At 49.6% G+C, this 22,693-nt stretch overlaps 1 long non-coding RNA gene across 1 annotated transcript in view; it reads left to right on the top strand.

Moving 5' to 3' along the window:
* The window catches only part of LOC119445492 (uncharacterized), a 38,381-nt gene extending 16,916 nt beyond the window's left edge, over positions 1 to 21,465 (top strand). Inside the window, exons 4-5 of the long non-coding RNA XR_005190594.2 lie at positions 12,816 to 12,975; positions 21,391 to 21,465. This is a non-coding gene — a long non-coding RNA (uncharacterized LOC119445492). The remainder of the gene's footprint in view (positions 1 to 12,815; positions 12,976 to 21,390) is intronic.
* Positions 21,466 to 22,693: the final 1,228 nt, after the last annotated feature.

Below are 22,693 nucleotides of genomic sequence, written 5' to 3'. Positions count from 1 at the left end.
CGCAATGGCGATTCCGGGCTCGATCGATGGCTCCGCGAAGGGGTGCCAAGCATGAAGGATGGAGACTACCCAGCACCTCCACCAGTGTAACGACGTGGGATCATCGAGGACGCGGAGCAGCACCAACAAGGACACCTTGCTTGCTTGCTTCATATGCCATGGCGCATACCCACCACGGGGGATTGGCCAAGAAGGCGGTGGTTAAACAGATGGGTTGAAATTATGCAATTAAACTAATTGATGTTAGCCGTATTTTATTTTATGTTATAGGGAATTAGTGTGCTTTTTGGAAGGAGATCAAGGTAGAAGGTAATAAATTTCAATCAGTTTAACTGGAATTTTCGAAATTAATAAATAATAAATCAGTAAATTAACGTAAATTGGAATTTTGTAAAATAATAATAAACAAGATATCAGTAAATTAACTTGGTATTCTCCTTGTTTCACCGAGAAACTCGCATACGGTCCTGCATACGTGCCTGTGGCTAAAACCCAGTGTATATGCCCCGAAAGATAGAATATTTTCAGTGTTTATAGCGATGCCTAATTTTCGGAACGGAATTTCGAAGTATTTCTTTCTCTGGATTGCGAATCGGCGGCAGTTTAATAAATAATGATCAATGGTTTCAGGTTCATTGCAGAAATGACATAGAGGGGACATCGCCAGACCAGACCTGTGTAGATAAAAATTTTGGGGTGGAATACGGCATCGTAATTTTGTAATTGAGATTTCCAGTTTACGTGTGGGACACCAATGATTATCCCAAGGGTAAAGCAAATGCTTTAGGTCTGTGATTTGGAATGTCTGTTTTGCAGAGTAATTTAAGAGACATAGTTTTCTAAACCTAGCCGCGGTGATATAAGCAGAAGTCGGCAGAACATGCATGACTGGTCCCTGTAGGGATGTACGTGCGAGTGCGTCGGCCATTTCATTTAAGAACAAACCATGGTGACCTGGTACCCATATTAAACGCACCAGACGTAAGGTCGAAGGGATTAATCTTTCTAGTTCGTTCAAAACTGTATTGTCTGAGGATGAGGTGAGTGCTGTGCAAACTGACAACGAATCAGTTACTATTACAGCTGTCGAAGAATTTCTAGGAAGTTTACGAAGAGCTGATATAATTGCTAATAATTCTGCCTGAAATATAGATGTGAAATCAAGCAGTCGCATTGAATAAGACCAGGCTAGCGCCTCAGAAAAAATACCTATACCCGCTTTCTCGTCACACACTGATGCATCCGTCGCTATTACAGCATTGATTTTCATTTGCGCTAAATGATCTTGAAGTAATCCGCTTAGATATTTAGTTGGCAGGAGTTTAGCATTGGAAGAAAATATGTCAATAAATTCAATTCTGATAGCATTTACGGGTTTTTTTAGGGGAATGATCTCGCGTATCTGAACCTTTAATGGTTCTAGTTGAGTTTGCACAAAAAGCACTTGCGGATTGTATAGACGGGACCATGTTTCTTCAAAGAAGACAGATCTTTCCGTAATAAATACATACTGCGATCGTCTCAATGAAGATGCGTAAATGTTTAAGTAGGTTTTTACTGTAAGGATGCGGAATCAGATAACGAGTGTGGGTAATCGGGCATCTTGATATAATACATTATTAGCAACAAATTTTGGCAATCCAAGACAAATGGATGGCCTCTCGCTCTAGAAGAACGAGGGGGTTGATCTTGTATGCTAGACCACCAGATAATAAAACACACCCAAATTCCAATATGGGTCGACATTACACACAATAAATCATAATGAGAGTGTCTTTGCGTAGGCCAGAGCGGCGGTGACCGAGTTTTCGAATCATGCCAACAGCGCGCGCTACCTTTGACGTAACATGTTCGATGTGGTTGCGCCAACTAAGTTTTTGATCGTATATAACGCCTAGATACTTAATAAAGTCGCGCTGAGAGATTATTTCTTGACGGTATTGAAGGGAGACATTAAGCGGTATATTTAAGGGAAATACAAGCAAGGCACTCTTGCTAACATTTAACGTCATACGAATATCATCCAGCCAACCTTCAAGTATTGCTAGATATGATTGTAATATTCTTTGTAGAGAGTGAATGTCACTCGCTGACGCAAGAATGCGACGTCATCACTTGTACATCACACAGTGGAACTGAGCTCATCAGAATATTAAACAAAATGGGAGAAAGAACGGAACCCTGTGTAACTCCCCTGGACTGGTTATATGTTGACGTCGAAACACCGCCTTGTGAGCAATAGAATTTTCTACATCTCCGGAATTCATAAATTCAATTTGTTATATATGGAGGAAAATTCATGTTCTTTAGGATATTGAGGAGAATGATATGCTCTACACTGTCGTATGCCTTAGCTATATCAAGAGCCACTAGCGCTGCAAACTGTCGCCTGTGACGAGCAAGCTTAATACGTCCCTCCAAATCAACTTGTGCACACCAAATCGAGCATCCCGATCTAAATCCGATCTGACATGAGCTCAGTAATGTGTTAGTAGTTAAAAACCTCATTATACGGATGTATAACACTATTTCTATTAGTTTCATAATGTTAGATGTTAATGCAATGGGCCTTATGTTGTCCATATGCAATCCCACTCCTTGTTTCTTAAGTAGGGGGAGAATTTTAGCAAGCCTCCAATCTGGAGGAATCCAACTGTTCTTTAGGGAGTAGTTGATGATATTAAGTAGGTCCTGTGGAGATACGTCGAATAATATTTTTAGCATGCTCGTTGTTATGCCATCTGGACCTGGAGCTGAGGCAGGTAGCAGTCTTACAACGTGCGAAAGCTCTTCAATCGCCACATTTATAAAACTGTCCTCGGATGCAATCTTGACAAAGTGCAATTGTAGCTGAGCTGTAAAACGGTTTTCTAGTCCTCTTGCAATTTTTCCCAATGATTCTGATAATTCTTTAGGCGATAGGATTACTGAATCAATATTTACTGGCGTTAGTATAGTGTCACGTAGTAGTGACGCTGAAGAAAACAGTCGTAAAACTGTGTACGACGAAACTGGTTGTTTATTGGGCGAACCTGTGGCCACGAAATCAAGGTACACTCAAAGTACAACGATAGCGGCGAACACAGTCGGCGATCGTCGAAAATCTGATCAGCGGCGAAACGCGTCGGCTTTTATACCTGAGTCATCGAAGGTTCTAGATTAATCCCTGATGCCCGCGTGTCTTCCAGAAAGTTCTAGACAATTCGCGTCAGTCATGCAATCAGATAACAGAAGCGTCGGTGAAAACAGGCAATGGAAAGAAGCATCGATAACGTTCTAGAAACTTCCGATACAGGCGCGTCCTGCGCCGAGCGATAACGTTTAACATTTGTTAGCCGGTGGAAAGCGGCCACCGATGAAAGATAAACATGTATACGTGTCAATAGCCTTGCGAAACCGAAGAAACCTAAAAAGCGCTTCACACAACGCGATCACAGCGATACTCAAAAAACATCCGTGCGTCGATTTTACGTCAAATTATCGCCTCTTGAAGATCCAAGGTGACGGCTGCCCGGCCAAGCCTAACCGAACGGGAGCGATCACAGCGTCGGCGGCTGGCCGCCCGTTGTAGCCGAGAGATATCTGTTGAGAGATAATCCTTGGCAAGGCCAAAATGGACTCCATCAAAACCGCCCTGGTCGACGCAGACCCTGAAAACACCCAAACCTCCGAAAGAATGGAAATCAACGCCGCAATCGAAGGTGAAAGCAACGATACTGACGGCAATGGGGGAGACTGGTTTACGGTTGCCCGTAAACGCCGACGCGATGCCAGCCATCCAACAACTACGACGGGAGAATCCAAACCAGACCGCGCTCCCAACCAGGCACACGAACGAAAACCACGACTCCCACCACTTCCCGTCTGACTACAAGATCGTCTTCCGTCCACGAGACGGCCTCGACTTCAGCAAATGGCAATCGCATCGCGTCGCCCGAGCGGTGCGTCAGGCTGCCCACATTACTGCAACCGAATCTGACGCACTCACACTGAGAATCCGCAACGAACAGAACCTGGCAGTGGCAAGCACGCCAAAGGAGGAGCTGGCGGAACGCATCAGACGGATCACTACCCTTCAACTTGGTGGGAAGGAGTACCAAGTATACGCATACGTGGCAGCCCCCGACATGTCCTGCAAGGGAGTTGCCACTGGGATCGACAGTGAAACTCACCCGGACGAATTAATGGCTAATCTACGCTCCCCGCAAGCACCGATTCTCTTCGCACGCATGCTCGGAAAGTCGACGGCTGCTCTCATCACCTTCGACGGGCTGGAAGTCCCAAGAACAATTTATTATTATGGTGGAGAGCTCCTATGCCGACCCTACCGACCGCTGTCTCAGGTATGCAGCATATGCCTGAAAACCGGGCACAGGGCGGACATCTGTCCCACGCCGGAGAGTGCCCGGCGCAAAAACTGCGGACACGAAAACCCATCGGAGGACCACCAATGTCAACCGAAGTGTGTGCTGTGTGAAGGCGATCACCCAGTTACGGACCCAAGCTGTCCAGCCAGGCAGCGCAAGCCCTTCAACAAATCACATTTCTTACGTAACGCCGGCTACACCAGTGACGCCAACAACGTTCCCACCACCACCAACCCTGGGACTAGCACCAATCAACCAAAAACTCCCGGGTCAAAATCGCCGCCAGCTTCCACGGAGACGAACGTAGACAGAGGCCGATCACCCCGAAGATCAACGGACTCAAAGAAACGAGATAAATCCAGGGACGCATCCGCATCCAGATCACAAAGCCTACCACGTACAAAGACACCCCGACATGAACGGCATGAAGCAGCTACAAACGAGCAAGGGGCGGAATCACGGTCAACCATCGACATGCTGGAGAAGAGCGAGAGGAAAGCGCTCACGAAGGGCCCTGGTACGAATCCGCCGAAGGTGAGCTGGGCTGAGCGGCTTTCAAATCCTTCCCCCTTACCTTCTCCCACTGCCACTAATTTTCCACCCCTTACAACATGCACACACAATACTCATACAGGGCAGGTGCCTCTCACAAATAACTTCACTACCAACGCCCAGGTGCAGGAAATGATCAATGACATAGCCCGAACGCTTAGGCAAGAGATGCGAACATTAGTAAACGAAATGGCAATCACTCTTCGACAGGAATTACACCAGTTAAAACACGAGTTTCAACAAGATAGAGAGCGCCTGAGCAACGAAATGCAACGGGACAGACAGGAACTCAAGGAGAGTTTATCGCAAGATAGGCTGGAAATAAAAGAAGAAATCAAAACCACCCTGCAACAGATGTTCATTGAGCTAACCCAAGAATTTAGACACCAAATTCGCGACGAAGTTACTCAGACGGTCGTCCACAACGCCACCCCCAACCGCACCCGTGTTAGTCCGCTCGAGGCAAGAGAAGATATCCGGGCGCATCCTTACGCACGCCCTTCATCTCAGGCCAGCTTACAATAAAAAATGGCTAGACAACAAAATGTCGCGCAAACACAACGCATCGAAATTTGGCAATGGAACTGCCGCAGTTTCCGCCGGAAACGCGGAAATCTAACGCAGTTCATACACGCACAGACACACACACCAGACATATTGGCACTACAAGAAACATACATTGAACCTAAACTGACTGGATACAATACTTTTGCGTACAAAGAACACCACAATGGTCCGATTAAAACAGCGACATTAGTGTCAAAGAGGTTAACCGCAATCGACCACACCCTCAGCTCCGAACGCATACCGCACGTGCTCATCGAAATCATTCCCGTAGACAGGAAAGAGCCTAGCTTCTTTGTCCTCAACATCTATAGTGCCCCTAAAGAGCGGGCAGACTGTTTCGATGGGCTCTTCAAACACGCACTAAAGGAATCAAAGCAACGATTGCTTATTGTAGGGGACTTCAACGCAGCACACCCAACGTGGGGTTACAAGACCGCTAATCCAAAGGGTCGACGGCTAGCACTGACGATAGCACAACTAGGCTTGACCATACTTACAGACGCAGCCCACCCAACGAGAATAGGCAACAGTGTCAGTCGAGACACCTGCCCCGACCTTACGCTGATCAAAGACATCAGGTACCAGGGATGGCACAACCTCGATGAGACCCTCGGTAGTGACCACAATATAATAGAAACGCATCTAATAACACCGCGAACAAAAATTAAAGAACGTAAAATACGAATGACGGATTGGGACAAGTTCCGACAGCGGCGCAAGCAAGAAAGCACCAACGAAACCTACGAAGGCAGCTTGAAACCAGAAACTCTGCAGGAATGGATCCGACAAATTCAGACAGACTTCCGTGCGACAACGAAAATCATCGACACGTCACCAGAACATCCCGATGTCGACAGGCACCTATTACACCTTTGGGAGGCTCGACATTGCCTGCAAAAAAGGTGGAAAAAGCAAAAGCACAATCGCAAGCTCAGGCAGCGGATATCCGCCTTAACAGCCCAGGTGGAAAGTTACGCAACCGAACTAACGCGAAACAATTGGAAGAACCTATGTAATCAAATGCAGGGTACCTTGGGCACCGCCAAAACGTGGGTACTGCTTAGAAATCTCATCGACCCCAATCAATCCAAAGCAACGAGCAGCAAAACCCTTCAAAAAATCTTGAGACAGACACCTGGGACTGATGCGGCCATAATACAACAGCTAAAAGACACTTACATAGGTACAGGCCCCAAACCAACTTACATAGATTATCCGCATGCGGAGCCTTCGGAATTAGACAAAGAAATCACACCACATAAAGTTAGAGCGGCACTGCATCGAATAGTACGCAACACCGCCCCTGGAGCAGACGGAATACAGTACCGGCTTTTAAAAAACCTCGACGACAGATTGATAAAAGAACTTAGATTATTTTCAGTACCACTGGCTAGAGGGGACGCTGCCGCAAGAATGGCGGCACGCCGATATTACAATGATGCCAAAATCAGGAAAGCAGCCCTCTCTAAACCAACTGAGACCCATCTCGCTCACATCATGCATAGGAAGTTATTTGAAAACGTCGTCCTGGCAAGACTTCAGCCGTACCTAGAAGAGCAAGCCTTATTGCCGCACACAATGTTCGGTTTTCGACCGGGGCTATCCACTCAAGACGTACTACTGCAAATTAAGGAAGAGCTAATCGACCATATCAGCACTCAACAAAGCAAAGCCATCCTTGCGTTAGACCTGAAAGGCGCGTTTGATAACGTAGCTCATGACCTCATACTCACCAATCTAGCGGCAACAAAGTGTGGCCGACGACTATACAATTACGTCCGGGCGTTTCTTAAAGATCGCACTGCGACTATAGGCATCGGAAATATACGTTCGGACTCTTTCCCTCTTGCGGGAAAAGGCACGCCACAAGGGTCAGTGCTTTCCCCCGTGCTATTTAACATAGCTATGAGCAGACTACCTGCACTACTAGATGCCATACCGTGAATTAGGCATGCGCTTTATGCTGATGATATCACCATCTGGGCCACCAGTGGCTCAGATGGTGAAATACAGGACGCACTACAAGCAGCAGCCGATGTCACCCAGAAATATGCACGGGCAGGGGGACTTACGTGCGCAGCTCAAAAGTCAGAACTGCTTATAGTAAAAAAACTCCAAAGGAAACATCACCTACCGCCTGACATCACGGTGACTATCGAGAGTGAACCTGTAAATAAGGTGAACAAGTTGCGCTTACTAGGACTCCATGTTCAAGCCAATGCGAAAGCGGCATATACCCTGACGCTACTGAAGAAACAGATTAATCAAGTAGTGCACATGATCCGGCGGGTCACGAACCGCCGCCACGGCCTAAAGGAATCCGACGTCATGTGCATCATACACGCTTTAATCGTAAGCCGCATTACCTATCACGCACCTTACCACCGACTCACCTAAAACCAAACAAACCAGCTAGACACACTCATACGAACAGCAGTGAAAACGGCGACAGGCCTTCCTATCTACACCTCAACAGCCAGACTATTACAGCTTGGTCTACATAACACCACGGCCGAATTAATCGAAGCCCAGAAAGTCGGGCAGATCGAACGACTTAAACGTACATCGACAGGAAGGCACGTACTCAGACAATTACGTTACCCAACATCAGAGTTTTTCCCACGAGAGCCCCTGTCAATCGCCCCAAACATCAAAGAAAACATTGCAGTGGCCCCCATACCTCGGAATATACACCCCGAACACCATAAAGGCAGGCGCACTGCGCGTGCAATGGCACTGCACCGAGCATACTGCAACGACCTCGACACCTATACAGACGCCGCGTGCTACCCTGACATTAAAACCAAAGTGGTAGCGGTGGCCGACTGGAGGGGCGAAGCACTATTATCAGCCACAATACGCACTGACAACTGCACGGAAGCCGAAGAATGTGCCATAGCCCTCGCCATCAGCGCTCAACCCCCAGATAAGATCATACATATTCTTACAGATTCCCAGCAAGCATGTCGAAACTACGCACAAGGACGGATTTCACCGATCGCTCATAAAATTCTACACAAGAAGCAAAACATTCCACTAGTTCACCTAGTCTGGACACCTGGGCATGCGTCTCTCCCTGGCAATGAGCGCGTTCATGCGGCAGCCCGAGGCCTAACCCTCCAGGCAGCGGTGGAAGACCAGTCCAACCCAGACAAGGTGGAAACGATACCGCTTACATACACGCATATACTACAACACCACAGACTATCCCGTAGAACATTCCCCCCACCACACGTGAAGCTAAACCGTGCAGATGCAGCCGCTTGGCGTCAGCTCCAAACTAATACGTTCCCCAGCCTTGCTCTCCGCCACACTTTTTACCCTAGCCAGTACCCCGACAAATGTCCTTTCTGTGGTGGTCACCCAAACCTCTACCATTCTACGTGGGAATGCTCCAAACCACCCGGCTTACCTAGAATACCCAACCCCTCCCCATCCCAGTGGGAAGCCGCTCTTTCCAGCACAGCCTTCGACGACCAGCGATGCCTGATCGACCGGGCCAGCCGGATAGCAGCAGCAAATGGGGCCCTGGACTGAGGGCTCCACCCTCTGGGACTTCGTTCTTAAAACATAAAATAAAGTTTTCTACTACTACTACTAAAAAGCGCTTTTTATTGCCACTCTTCGACAGAAAATTATATCGTTTTCCATCATAATTACTTTTATTGCGATAGCAATTATATGGACACTCAAAAGCAGATTTCTGCCGTCGGCGTCGCCGTCGCCGTCGCCGTGAGGTTCCGTATGACGTCAATGGAGATGAATCGTCGCCGCGGTGGTAAGTGGTTCTTGAGGGAAAGGGAAAGGTTGGCGTTTTTCCCTTTCCCTCAAGAACCACTTACCACCGCGGCGACGAGTGCATAATAAAGTCGTACATCGTCGCCGCGCGCCGAACGCTGTATGTGCGAGTGAAAGGGCGCGAGGGACGCGCGCTTTCACGGAGAGTGAACACACGGCGGAGAACAAACGCGCGTTCTGCTCTGTGCTCCCTTAAGGGCTGCAGAAGTAGGCGTCTCTCAAACGTGCCTTCTTCCGATGCACGAAACGCCGTGCGGGGGAGGGGGAGGGAAGGGAGGCGACGTTTAGCTGCGGCACCAAGTGCCTATTTATATCAGAGGCTCCGGCAACAGTCACCAACGCCGCACGCATTTTGAGCGAACGCGGGCAAAACGCCGATGGCGTCGACAACAGTTCTGTGTGTTGCCGGTGCTGCTGCATGTCCAAGTTTATACAGCTGATAAAGCTGCTATCATTACTCCGTATAGCTGTCTTCAAATTTGCTATCGCAATTGATGCTTCACCTTTCAGGTGAAACTGCGACAACTTTTTTGCTAAAGATACTGTTCGTTTAAACATAGCTGCAGATAGTTACACCAATTTGTAGGGCATTGGTTAAGAAGTTTCTTCCACGCAGCCTTTCGGCGTCTATAATCTCGTGCAATTATCACAATTATAAATTATCAATCTTCAACAAAACCAACACCTTCTTCTTCGTCTCTACGCTTAACCTAAAAGCCCGCGCTACTTCAACCTCGTTTCCACTGGCACATACCCGCGGCAATATAGTTGTTCAAATATATATACACAAAGCTTTTCCATACAACAAAAAAGTGAGCGCCCCGCAGGCGCCTCTTCGCCAGCAGGCGTTTCTCTGTGGCGACATCACGACCCAAGCACATGGGCCTTGGATCTTCCGATGCTGCTGCTGATGCAGCTTCATTCGCTGTAAACACCCGTTCACTGGGCCGGCTTTTATATTCTCTGCCTCGTCGCCTTCTCGCGCCCTAGCGCTTACTGTCCGAGCGCCCGCGCCCGAGTGCATCTCTTCATCTTTACACTGCTACACCCTTCTTTCATACCCCGCAGAGGCGGCTGCGTCAGCAGGCGTTTGGTGTGTTTCAACACCACGAACCCGAGCACATGGGGGTTCAACCCTGCCACGTGTAATTGTGTGCAGCTTATCCGCGTCCGGAGAAGAGGGGATCCTCGAGGTTGGGCCAGAGCCGGGTGATTAGACCTTTAAGGTCCTCTGGCGGAGGCAACATACCCTTTTGACCCGTGCTTCACGTAGACGGTATTCGTGGGCTGACCCACCCATGAGAAATCGACAGTCGCCTTTTCCTGTCCCCCTCTTTCTACTGTTTTCTTCCCTATATCTTTCCTATCTGTCCTGCCGTCTGCTAACTTCTTTTTCAGCGAAGCTGTTAAGGGCTCACTCTTCGATGGTCGCGTCCGCATGTAGAAAAAAACTCTCATTGACCGTATGCTATAAGTGCGAGTGAAAGCGCACGAGGGCGAGGGACGCGCGCTTTCCCGGGGAGCGAACGCACGGCGGAGAGCAAACGCGACTTCCCAGTGGAAGTGGAGCGGTGGGCGAGGAGGGCATCGAGGCACCCTAGACTGTACATGTGCGTACCAGCTCTCCCACTGCGGCGCATGCGCGCAGCCCTGCCGGCCTCTGCCTGGGCTCTCTCTGAGCTCTCGCCCGCCTCTCCCCTAACAGTGTCGACAACGGCGTTTAACTGTTCGGTCACGTAGACATCGCGCATCGCTCTTATCAGTTGCCCTTACGACTAGCCATGGTCCGGTCGCATTCCGTTCGTTCGGAGGAACAACGCAACGAGCGACGGTGAACTGGCGACTCAATCTGCCACGCAAAAGGAGGGCAACGGGAAGGTAGCAGGTAGCGCGGGAGGGAGGGGTTCCGGCTTCTGCTCTGCGAGCAACTTGTACTTTGCGCGGCGTCGGGCGGTCGCGCGCACCGTATCTTCAAAGGGATCTGCAACACGGCTCCTACCTCTGTATGCACTGTGCTTTCGCCGCTCAGTTTCCGTTGAAGCGATAGACCGCATAATCCATCGCCCGCTGCTGCTGGCGCGCTTGCTCACGCCAGCGTTTTGACAGCGGTTGCGTGCTATCACACAAACAACGCGCACAACTGTTGTCGACGGCCGCGGCGTTTAGCCCGCATTCGTACCGAACGCGCGCGGCGTTGTTGACGTGTTTATGAAGAACGTGCCATGCCTTTGCCGTAGACTATGGCAGTGTACCGTAGCGACCATAAGGCCATGATCCCTGTGGGCACTAAATAAATGAAAACCAGAAAGCTCGCCAGAGGTAGCAGGTAGCGCGGGAGGGAGGGGTTCCGGCTTCTGCTCTGCGAGCAACTTGTACTTTGCGCGGCGTCGGGCGGTCGCGCGCACCGTATCTTCAAAGGGATCTGCAACACGGCTCCTACCTCTGTATGCACTGTGCTTTCACCGCTCAGTTTCCGTTGAAGCGATAGACCGCATAATCCATCGCCCGCTGCTGCTGGCGCGCTTGCTCACGCCAGCGTTTTGACAGCGGTTGCGTGCTATCACACAAACAACGCGCACAACTGTTGTCGACGGCCGCGGCGTTTAGCCCGCGTTCGTACCGAACGCGCGTGGCGTTGTTGACGTGTTTATGAAGAACGTGCCATCCTTTGCCGTAGACTCTATGGCAGTGGGCACTAAATAAATGAAAACCAGCGGTTCATATATATTTCTCATTCTTTAATAGTTCAAACAACCAATTGCACCATCACATCTTAATAGTCATAATTTGAAATACATAGTTTTTGCCATAGTACAGCTTTGCTGGTCTTCCATCTCCACCCCAGTGGAAGGGCTGACAGTTTTTTACTTCCCAGTTTCCTGGCGGTAAGGGTTACCCCTGTGAAAATGAACTCTCTTGGTCAGGACTATAGGGTTATAGTGGCTATGTATGGTTAGCGTCCGTATACGTTCCCGAATTGTACTCCGTGTGGGTGGCTAGCACAGCTCCCGAATAGTTTTTTAATGCAATTAAGAACCCCCCCCCCCTAACCAAAATAATAGACCCCTGAAAAGGGGGCGCACCGAAGCAACTCAACAGTTTTTCAATAAGAAGAATGAATTTACAAAGTTTTTCGTCATCACATCTATGAATGAAACCAAAATCCGAGACATGTCGCCTTTCCCGATAGGCAAAACAAAACAACAATGCATCGGATGCAGCTAGAACGCCAAAAAGATTAATTCAGGAGATCTACTCAATGAAATAGAAGCCAAAGATCAAAGCAACAAGATCAAACAATTTCTTGTTCCCGTCCGCCTGTATAAAATTGCTCCATATAACGTAGTGCATACGTTAGGAGGCCTACAAAGGCAACTAGAAGGCGCAGTAAAAGTGTGTTCGTTCACTAACCGAAGGACGGTGCATGCCGACGAAAACAAAATATTATGCTTAAGTAATATAGTGAATTCCACCTACGCGAACTTTTTGATGTTCCATTACAGCTGATGTGCTTTCTCTTTGGACCCACAGATTCTCCTGCGTGTGATTCCGGAAACGAGATTTCTAGAAGACATTGGCTCACTGCGCTTATATCTGGTCAATCTGGTGCGAGCGACGAACTTGGCTCCGCTCGCTTGCGAAGTCTTCCGTGCGACTGTAAACATAGGATTGAGCAGAGAGGCCGCTCTAGGTAAGTAACCTGGTTACACCATGCAGCAACACGCAAGGAACGCCTTATAATGCCTAGCTTTAGCAGTAGCAAAGTGGGAAAAAATTCATCGATGATTACGATACTCCCTAATGCAAAATTTGAGCGCAGCTTTTAATTTCACGATATATTGGCTGGCGCGTACAATTTGTCTCGAGCGACACGTTGCAAACGGAATGAAGTGTGGCGCGAATGCCTCGCATGCCGCAAGGCAGCGCGCGGGGGACGCGTGGGTGCGATTCACAGCAGCCGCCGCTGACAGACCTCCGTTCATGCAGCGCTTTTTTCCCATACAGACGACGAGTGCTACTCTGGCGCCATCTCATAGCCATCGTCGCCGCAAAGCCGGTCTTGCGCGGTACTACGATTTCCTTCTCACGCTTTTGCCATGCCCTCCTCCTCCGCTTTCCGCCTCATGGTTCCTCTGCAACCTCTCTTCCCTATCGCCGTCTTTCATATGCCGCTGCGTTCGCTTTTATCTTTCGCTGTGTTCGCTCGGTGACGAGGGACAACGCCGGCGCCGACGATCGCCGCAGGAACGGGCGCCTAAGACCGGCGCTCTAAAACGTCGGCTCCAATCCACGCTGTTAGGTGATTGACCAGCGAAGCCGTGATATCACCTGATCGGACTGGTAGACCAATGTGGCATTGCCTTCAACTGTGTCCCGCCGAACCTGAGCACGACGCCGTTGTGCATATTGACGTTGCTGTTCCTTTCGTCGCTCATCGTATTCGTGCTACTAATCAGGTGTCCTAACTGTGCGGAGATTGCTTTGGGCAGGAACCGCTTGGTCCTACATATTAAAGTGTAGTGACGTCACTCTCTGTTTCCTATGCTACAGTTGCCGCTTCCCCGCAACCGCAGCTTATGCAGCCGTAATGTTTGCCGGGAAACACTTGCGGCGACGCTATGCGCGAAGGCGAGCTTTCTGGTTCTTTCTCCCCCCCCCCCCCCTCGCAAAGCCGGTGCCGCCGCTGCCGCGGATGGATGTATGGATGAATTCTAGGAGCGTCCCTTTTGAGACTGGGCGGTGGTTTGCGCCCCAAGCTCGTTGTTATATTGCCTAATGTCCTACCTGTCATCAAAAAAAAAAAGAAACGAAGAATCTCCATCACCAAATTTTCTGAAACCCTACTGGGAACTTTCTTTTAGTGCGTTGTTAGTCGATTCCCGGCTTTTCTTCCACCATTCTTCAAGGAGGCCAGAGGTACCAAAATCGACCGCTGGGCAGATGTCTTCACATTCTAATAGAACAAGTTCCATCGTTTCTCTAGCTTTACCGCAGCAAGCACATGCTTCTTGTTTATTAACGTTATAGCGCTTAGGACCCGTGTCGCAGAAAATCCGGTGTCGGCATTGGCGCCCGCGGCCGAGAAAATGATCCCCAACCACGTTTAGGTATGCCAGACCATTCTATCATTAATGTTGCTCATACCTTGTCTTGCATTCTTGGCAAAGCTATTCCTCGGAATTTTGAGAATGACAATCCACAAACAAGTGTCATGAAACAAAACACCCACAGCGCATGCCTTTTATGTTAAATCTTCTCAGACTGAAATATTAGAAGTGTGAAACAAATACGGAAACCTGAAGATGATGTAATTTCCTTGGCGCGGTTGTGCACTATCTCCGGGATCGTCCCAAGCAAGAGGCCGCGTTTCCACCAGAAAGCTCGCCTACGTGCATAGCGTTCGCCGCCAGTGTTTGCCAGCAACCATTACGGTTGCATAAGCTGCAGTCGTCGGGAACCATCAGTAGCAGTCAGGGATCTTTGAATGCTATCGTGTTCCACTCTTAAAAGCGAAGCTTAAGCGTCCTCCCAATTTTTGTACCTCGCTTTATAAGTGCGCGTTCTAAGGCATCCTCATCTCGCTTCGGAAATCATGGATGCACGGAGGTGACAAGGGTGCAATCCGCCTTCACTTTAGGGAGATCCACAAGAATCCCCACGAAGCCTGTGTGACTCATGGATTTACCCGCGAAGAAGCGACGCTTTTATACCGCATCAGGACCGACTCCGCGTACACCACTGCTTGGTTATTCAAGACTGGGCTTCGCGCTTCCCCATTCTGTGCTTTCTGTGGTGACATTGGTGACATCGAACATTACATTTGGATATGCCCGCAGTTTGACAAGGAAAGAAAAGCGATGATCGACAGCCTACAAAAGAGCGGTCTTACGCACAGGACCTTTGAAGACGTCGTTTTCCCCGGAGGACCTGCGACAACCAGGAAGAGAGCGCAACGACTGCTGCTGGCCTTCCTGCGAGACACGGGGCTCATAGACACTTGGTGACACACCCCTGATCTCAACTCGAAGGAGGATCAGGCGGAACAATTGCCGGCTATGTATGCCAGGCTAACCCCGCCTGCTTGAACATCATCACCACCACCACCACCACCGCACGGAGGTGACCGCCATCTGGTGGTGCTGCAAGGAACCCAGCGGCGCACGCGACACGCGCCTTGCACTGTGATTGGTTGAATTCTCTCACTACGGAGACAAAGAAATCCCGGGATCCTAGCCATACAGAGCTTCGCTGATGCGTGGGAACCCGGTCACGTGATATAGAGGAGACCGTCTATATATATATATATATATATATATATATATATATATGGATATATATATAGATATATATAGATATAGATATATATATATAGATATAGATATATATAGATATATATATATATATATATATATATATATATATATATATATATATTGTAATGATGTTTAAGTAAAGATGAGAAGCAGCAGATAAACAGCAGCGAACAGCCCGAGCTCTCTTGCAAATCACAGCACGGGCCGATGTCTCTGCGCTGCTTTCGGAAACACGAGGCGCGTCCGCTTCATTACATTGGCCCGGGTGTGAAACGCAGCCATGCTGGCCACTCGGGGAGCAGACAAGATGAGGGGGTCGGAATAAGGCTTCAGCTGGCCAACATGCACTGTCTCGCGACCTCGACAACGAAGGTCCGGCAATGGTGTGACGGGCTCAACGATATAGTTCACAGGGGAGGCGGCGTCGATGATCCGGTATGGACCATGGTACCGCGCAAGTAGTTTAGAAGAAAGGCGGGGGATATGAGGCGGTATCCATAGCCAAACAAGGGAACCAGCAGGGAAGGTGGGTGGGGCCTGATGACTGTCACGTCTTGTCTTCTGACGCTCATGATCCCCGTTGGTCAACGAACGAGCCAGCTGGCGGAAATCTTCAGCGTATCGGGCGACTTCTGAAATGGTCGTGCACTCGGAGGCGTCAGGTCGGTAGGGCAGGATAGTATCCAGACGACACGAATTAAGGCTCACGTCCATACAAGAGAAGAAAAAGGTGAAATAAAAAATTACACCATCTTCCCGTAGGGGAACCCTGAGTAGTATGCGAAGCAGCCATGAGGTAGATTCAAGGTAGTTTTATCAGCTGTATAAACTTGGACATGCAGCAGCACCAGCAACGCGCAGAACTGTTGTTGACGCCGTCAGCGTTTTGCCCGCGTTCGCACCGAACGCGCGCGGCGTTGGTGACTGTTGCCGGTGCCTCTGGGGCGCCTACCGTCGCGCCTCTAACCTAAGCTGCTTCGCATTATCGCGCCAGAGCCGCAGGTGTTGCCATTCGTTGCGCAATCCGGAGAGGAGAGGAGCGTCGGAGAGCAGAGGAGGAATACCGAGAGGAGATGAGACAAAGAGAGGAGGGGGAGGGGGATGCGCATGCGCAGTGCGGGTGTGGACGCCGCACGGCGGATTCAGGGAGGGACATAGCCCCGAGCATAAGATGCTTCGCATCTAAAACCGGTGGTCGCTTGTGTCGCGGTGTTATAAGCGAAAGTAACGAACGGGAGTACGGTGTCCCAATTGGTGTGGTTGGACGAGACGTACATCCTTAACATGTCGCCCAGTGTTCGGTTGACGCGCTACGTGAGACCGTTCGTTTGGGGGTGATACGTGGTTGATTTCCGCTGAATGATCTGGCACTCGCGAAGAAGGGATTGTATCGCTTCTGACAAGAAGACACGACCCCTATCGCTGAGTAGTTCACGAGGAGTACCGTGGCGAATGACGAAGTTGCGCAGAATGATCATCGCAACATCTCGCGCGGTCGCGGCGGGAAGAGCCGCGGTCTCGGCGTAGCGCGTCAGTGATCGACACCAACAATAATCCAGCGGTTTTCACATTCGGTGTATGGGAGCAGGCCATAGAGGTAGAGGCCTGTGCGGTCGAACGGTCGAGCAGGACACGGTAGCGGCTGTAGTGGGTCAGTAGGGCGCAGTGGCGGAGTTTTCCTTTGTTGGCAGACAGTGCATGATCGAACGTACTGCTTGCTGGACAAACCGGTACATTCCACACTAGAAATATCGTTGACGCAGCCTTGTGGAGGTTTTTAGGACGCCGGCTTGTGCGCTTTGAGGGTCAGCATGGAAGTACGCGCACATATCGGAGTGCATGTGACAAGGAATAGCCTGAAGCCATTTCCAACCGTCAGGCATATAGTTGCGGCGGTTTAGGATGTTGTCTCGCACGGCAAAGTGGGCTGCTTGACGGCGTAGAGTCTGCGTTGAAGAAACGACCGATGGAGCGGCAAGGTAGTCGAGCAGCAAGGCAAGCGATGGGTCCTTACGTTGCTCGTTGGGCATGTCAATAGCTGTCAGTAGTGGCGGGTCTGAGGTCGGAAAAGGAACGGAAAGTGAAGCCACATAAGGTGTCATCGGCGAGCGAGAGAGCGCGTCAGTGTCGGAATGCTTTCGACCAGAGCGGTTTACGACACGAACGTCATATTCCTGCAGGCGAAGCGCCCAACGGCTGAGGCGGCCCGACGGGTCTTTCAAGAAGCGCCAACAAAGGGCGTGATGGTCAGTGATGATGCTGAAAGGAGGACCGTAAAGATAACGACGAAACTTGCCCAATGCCCAAATGATGGCTAAGCATCCCTTCTCTGTAACGCTGTAATTCATCTAAGCATTCTTAAGGGTGCGGCTGCCATAAGCCACGACGTATTCTTCATTCATGGCTTTTCGCTGGGCCAAGACCGCACCAAGGCCGACACCACTGGCGTCGGTGTGAACCTTTGTCGGCGCAGCTGCGTCGTAATGGCGAAGAATCGGCGGTGAAGTCAGCAACTCGCGCAACTTGTCAAAGGCTTCATCACACGCTGATGACCACGCGGAAATGCCTTTGCTTGCGGTAAGCAGCTTCGTCAAGGGTGCACTGATAAAGGCGAAGTTCCGGACGAAGCGTCGACAATAAGAACACAGGCCTATGAAAATTCGCAGGGTCTTGATAGATGTGGGCTTCGGAAATTCAGCGACTGCGAGAAGCTTGTTGGGATCAGGGAGGATGCCGTCTTTCGAGACTACATGACCCAAGACAGTTAATTTTCGGGCAGCGAAACGGCACTTCTTGAGGTTGAGCTGGAGGCCAAATGAAGTGAGACAGGTCAGGAATATTGCTACGGTGGGGGTGGCCGTGCGACAGCGGCAGCATAGTTGAGCGGCGGAGGTGTGACCCGTAACGGGTAGTCGGCATATAAGAGAGCGGTGCCGTCACAGGAGCTGGCGGGTCGAACGGGGGCAAGTCCGTTAGATATTTATTTGGGCACGGATGGCTTGTTGCACGGCCGGAGTCAGTGTTCGGGTAGGCTCCTGGCTGTGAGAGAGCAGCGACAGCTGATGGGCCGCTTCCGCGCGAATGAAATCCTTGAGCTGAAGGACGAGAGCAGAAGGATCGGTATGGCCAGCGGCAACTGCAATGGCCGAGACCTAGTCAGCCTGTGGGACGTTTTGGCGGGAGATGTTACGTTGGTGGCGCAATACGTCGAAACTCTGGCACAGGTTGAAGAGAACGGCGACGCTGATTGGACTCTTGGCCATAGCATTTGAAACGCGTCGCCCTCAGTACCCTTCAGAATATGGTTTTATCTTCTCGTCCTCCGCCATCGTTGGATTAACACGGCTGCAGAGATCCAAGACATTCTCAATATAACTGGGAAAAGTCTCGCCGGTTGTTGTGCTCGCTGGCGTAGACGCTGTTCGGGCGCGTAGCTTGCGGAAAGTGGGGCAGCCAAACACTTCGGTGAAATCTGTCTTGAATGCGGACCAACTTGAAATGTCATATTCGGGATTATTAAACCAAAGGTTGGCGACGTCAGCAAGGTAAAACATGACGTTAATCAGTTTAGACTGGTCGTCCCACTTATTGTGAGCGCTTACACGTTCATGGACACGTTCTGTGTTCCTCAAGGCTCTGTCTTGGGACCATTACTATTCCTAATTTATATAACCACTTACCTGCCGTAATTAATAGTTCCTTTAACTTATTGCCGATGATTGCATTCTATACCATGAAGTAACTAATCAGCATGATTACTTTATGCTTCAGTCAGATCTAGATAACTTTCAGGGTGGGCTCACAATGGCTCGTGTTCTTAAATCCGACTAACTGCAAAATTAGTCTGTCTCGCGTCGCTCAAACTCACCCACTCCTTTCGGCTATATTATCTATGAGCCAACTTGAGCACGTGACTTCCTATAAATATCTTGGAATCCAGCTAAACAGTAACCTTTCGTTGCATGCGCACAATGAACACCATCACTAAATAAATAATTAAATAAATGGACGACAGCCAGTCTCGACGTCATGCTCTCCGCTCCCGCTAAAGATGGCCGGTCGCGCTTGCGGACAACGCCCGCGCAAGTGACAGGAGCAGCCGTGGGTACAGTCGATGCTAAAGGGATAGATGGCCATACTACAGCGCAGGCATAATTACTTGTCTAGCGGCATGCAGTCAACAAAGATTGCAGGAGACCCGCCGTTTCGCGGCATGTCGAAAGACCGCTACCGTCGCGGCGCGTACGTACCGTCGTGCGCTCGAGTATTTCCGTACACATGTCTGCTTATCGCTGCTGTGATTCATTTATAGAAAACATTTCCTCGCGTTTGTGCGCCTGTATCTAGCAGCGTGCAAACCTTACCTGAAGTTCCACTTCGTACGTGTGGATCGCTTCACTTGCGATTGACACCGCGCTAAAACTTCGCCGCTTATTTCTTCAACGGCGTACACGTATTTGGCGTTGCATAATTTCTTACCTTACGCAGCATGCCACCATGGAAAAATCTTCGGCGCTCGGTATTCGCTGCAAGCCGTGGTACAACACAACCGAAAGTGGCGTGTCCATATTGTAAACGTGCTTCCCGAAGCAGACGACCGAGCTTGGTACTACCCAGTTTCGGATTGAGGGCGCTTTTTAGCATTTTGCAGTGCCCCTGGGCAACGCAAGAGCCCCATAGCCACCCTAGCTACGGTGGCAGCATACCGGACGCTTCCTTTGTCCCTCTGCTTATGGTTCGTTGTACACATGCAGTGTGGCGATGGTTACCACGCCTGAATCTTCGCGAAATTTCTTTCGCGACGTGCGGCACGCCCATCCTTGATCTCGATAAGCCTAAGCTTGGGATTTGCCTTCCTTGCTTTTTCATGGTCTCTGGGGATCATGACCTTAGCGCATTTGCCCCTGTCGCTTGGCACTTCGCGCGATTGATTCTAGACGCCACGACCCCGACCGCCTTTCTCGTCTTGCGCTACGGTTTTCTTCAGCATTTGCTCTGACCTATTGGAAAAGAAATAGGCGACTTCCTTGGCAGCTGGCCGAAATAGGTGACCCGTAAATAGCGAGGGCTTGGGGATGCGCCGTCTGCTAGCTGCTTCCGGTTCGAGTCAGCGTAGCCGCCGCCGCCGCTTCGCCGTTGAATTTCATTGATGCGCTTGCAGTCTGTTCTTTTCTGGGGTTTTACGTGCCAAAGCAGTTCTTATTAGGGCGGGAAACGATGGCGGGAAACGATGTTTTTTTTTGTTCCTGTTATCATAATACGTGCTCCTGGTCTCACGACAGTTCAGCATATCCTGACGAGTTTGAATCTAAGGGACGTTACTCGTCCGAATGAAGCTCAGCGGGGACTAATTTTGCCGCAAGAGTAGAATTTGTCCCTTATTATATTTCGAGTATCACTGATGCTCACTCGAACTGTATCGCCCTCCTTCGCGTATTTCAATAAGAGATTATTCTTATTGAAATGCACACCAGTTCAAACGTTTCGTAGTACTGATACAAGCATGGTTTACCGAAACTCCCAAGCACAACAATTGAGGCCGACGGTGGTTGATACTTGCCCACTTAACGTGTGTGTTCAGCTGATTTTCTACAGATACGCATGTGCTGGTTTGTGTGGAAGGAACATTTCTTTGTGAAATAAACAGAGAGCTCAGCTACACCTTTATTATAAAAACAGCTTTTATTATAAAAAATAAAAATGTCTAAAAACAGACGACTATGGTATAACTGAGGACAACACGGGCAGGATCCCTTGGTGTGAGTTAAATATAGCCCCTTCTTTATTTGCAGATTTATACACCATTTTCAATCCCATTTACCAGCTGCTGATCGAAGATGAAAAGGCGGAGCTGCGCAAGTTCACAGAAGATTCTGAAGACCTCTCGAGCGTAGCGGGAGACCGTTCAATGAGTAGTTCCTGGTAATTCACGCACAAAAGCCACGTATGCAAACTTCTGCATCCGAAGCCGCGGGAACAGACTTCAAGTAGGAATCTGTAAGCTGGTATTCAACCTTTCAGAGGGGTATCGCACAAAATAAATCTCCACTGCCGTTACACGGAAGTTGTTCAAAAATAAAAAGGTCCGAAATTTACTCCAAGTGCCAAAGAGCTTATGTATTCTTGTCAACCCTTATGCTGCGCCTTTATTTAATTCTTTTGCGGCACCACGTGGGACCGACGCCACTCAGCCGTAACACTCCAGTCCTCATTTTCCTTGCCGTCCTTGAACTCCCGAAAAGGTAGTAAAGTAATACGAAACAAATAAAACACCTAAGCTTCGGTAACTTTCCACATAGCTTCGTGCAATCTACATAGAGAACTCATGGGGTACTCCCTACTGTTTAAACGAAACTGCATGCCTAGCAAATATACCTCAAAATCAATACAGATAATTTAAAGAGTTTGTGAACCTTACGTACGGTGAAGCACTACTGAGGTTTGGACATCTCTGCAACAAATTTCCACTGTGTAGCAACTCCAAGGAAAACCACTCTTGGTCGACTTTATCAGATAAGAACGTACCGAAATTTAACACGAAAGTGTTTTATGCCGGGGTCCACCAAGACTTCACTGACGTATTTCCGTCACGGAAATACGTCATAGAAAAATACAAGAAAGAAACCAGAAGAAAAAGTTCCACAAACAGGCAAAATTTGGAAATCGACCACGACCTCTCGGTCCGCGACGATAGATCGCCGATCGTTAACCCATTGCGCCACAAACGCATTTGCAGAGAGCTACACAGAGCGACTTATATATCTAACACTCCTCCGTGTACCCGCGCTCTTGCTCGGGGCGGTGCCGCCGCCTACAGCAGAAAAGAGAAGACTGCATTATGACACTAACGCGCACCGACAGTGCTGTTCGGTGGTCTCAGCACTACGACGCTCGATGCAGCATTCGAAGGGACGCTGGCATCAAGAGAGCACTACCAACGCGTTCTCGCAGAAGCACTACTAGGTGGCGTTCACCGTACTCAGCACAGCGGAGCGTGGCCTCCGCAATCAGCTCTGAAAATGTTTCAGAGCTGTTTCAGAGCGGAGGGCTGCATTACGACGCGCTGTACGCGTGCATTTGACTCGGTGACGATTC

The sequence above is a fragment of the Dermacentor silvarum genome, chromosome 3, assembly GCF_013339745.2.
Source record: "Dermacentor silvarum isolate Dsil-2018 chromosome 3, BIME_Dsil_1.4, whole genome shotgun sequence".
Lineage (NCBI taxonomy): Eukaryota > Metazoa > Arthropoda > Arachnida > Ixodida > Ixodidae > Dermacentor > Dermacentor silvarum.
This window is presented reverse-complemented; position numbering and strand designations above follow the sequence as displayed.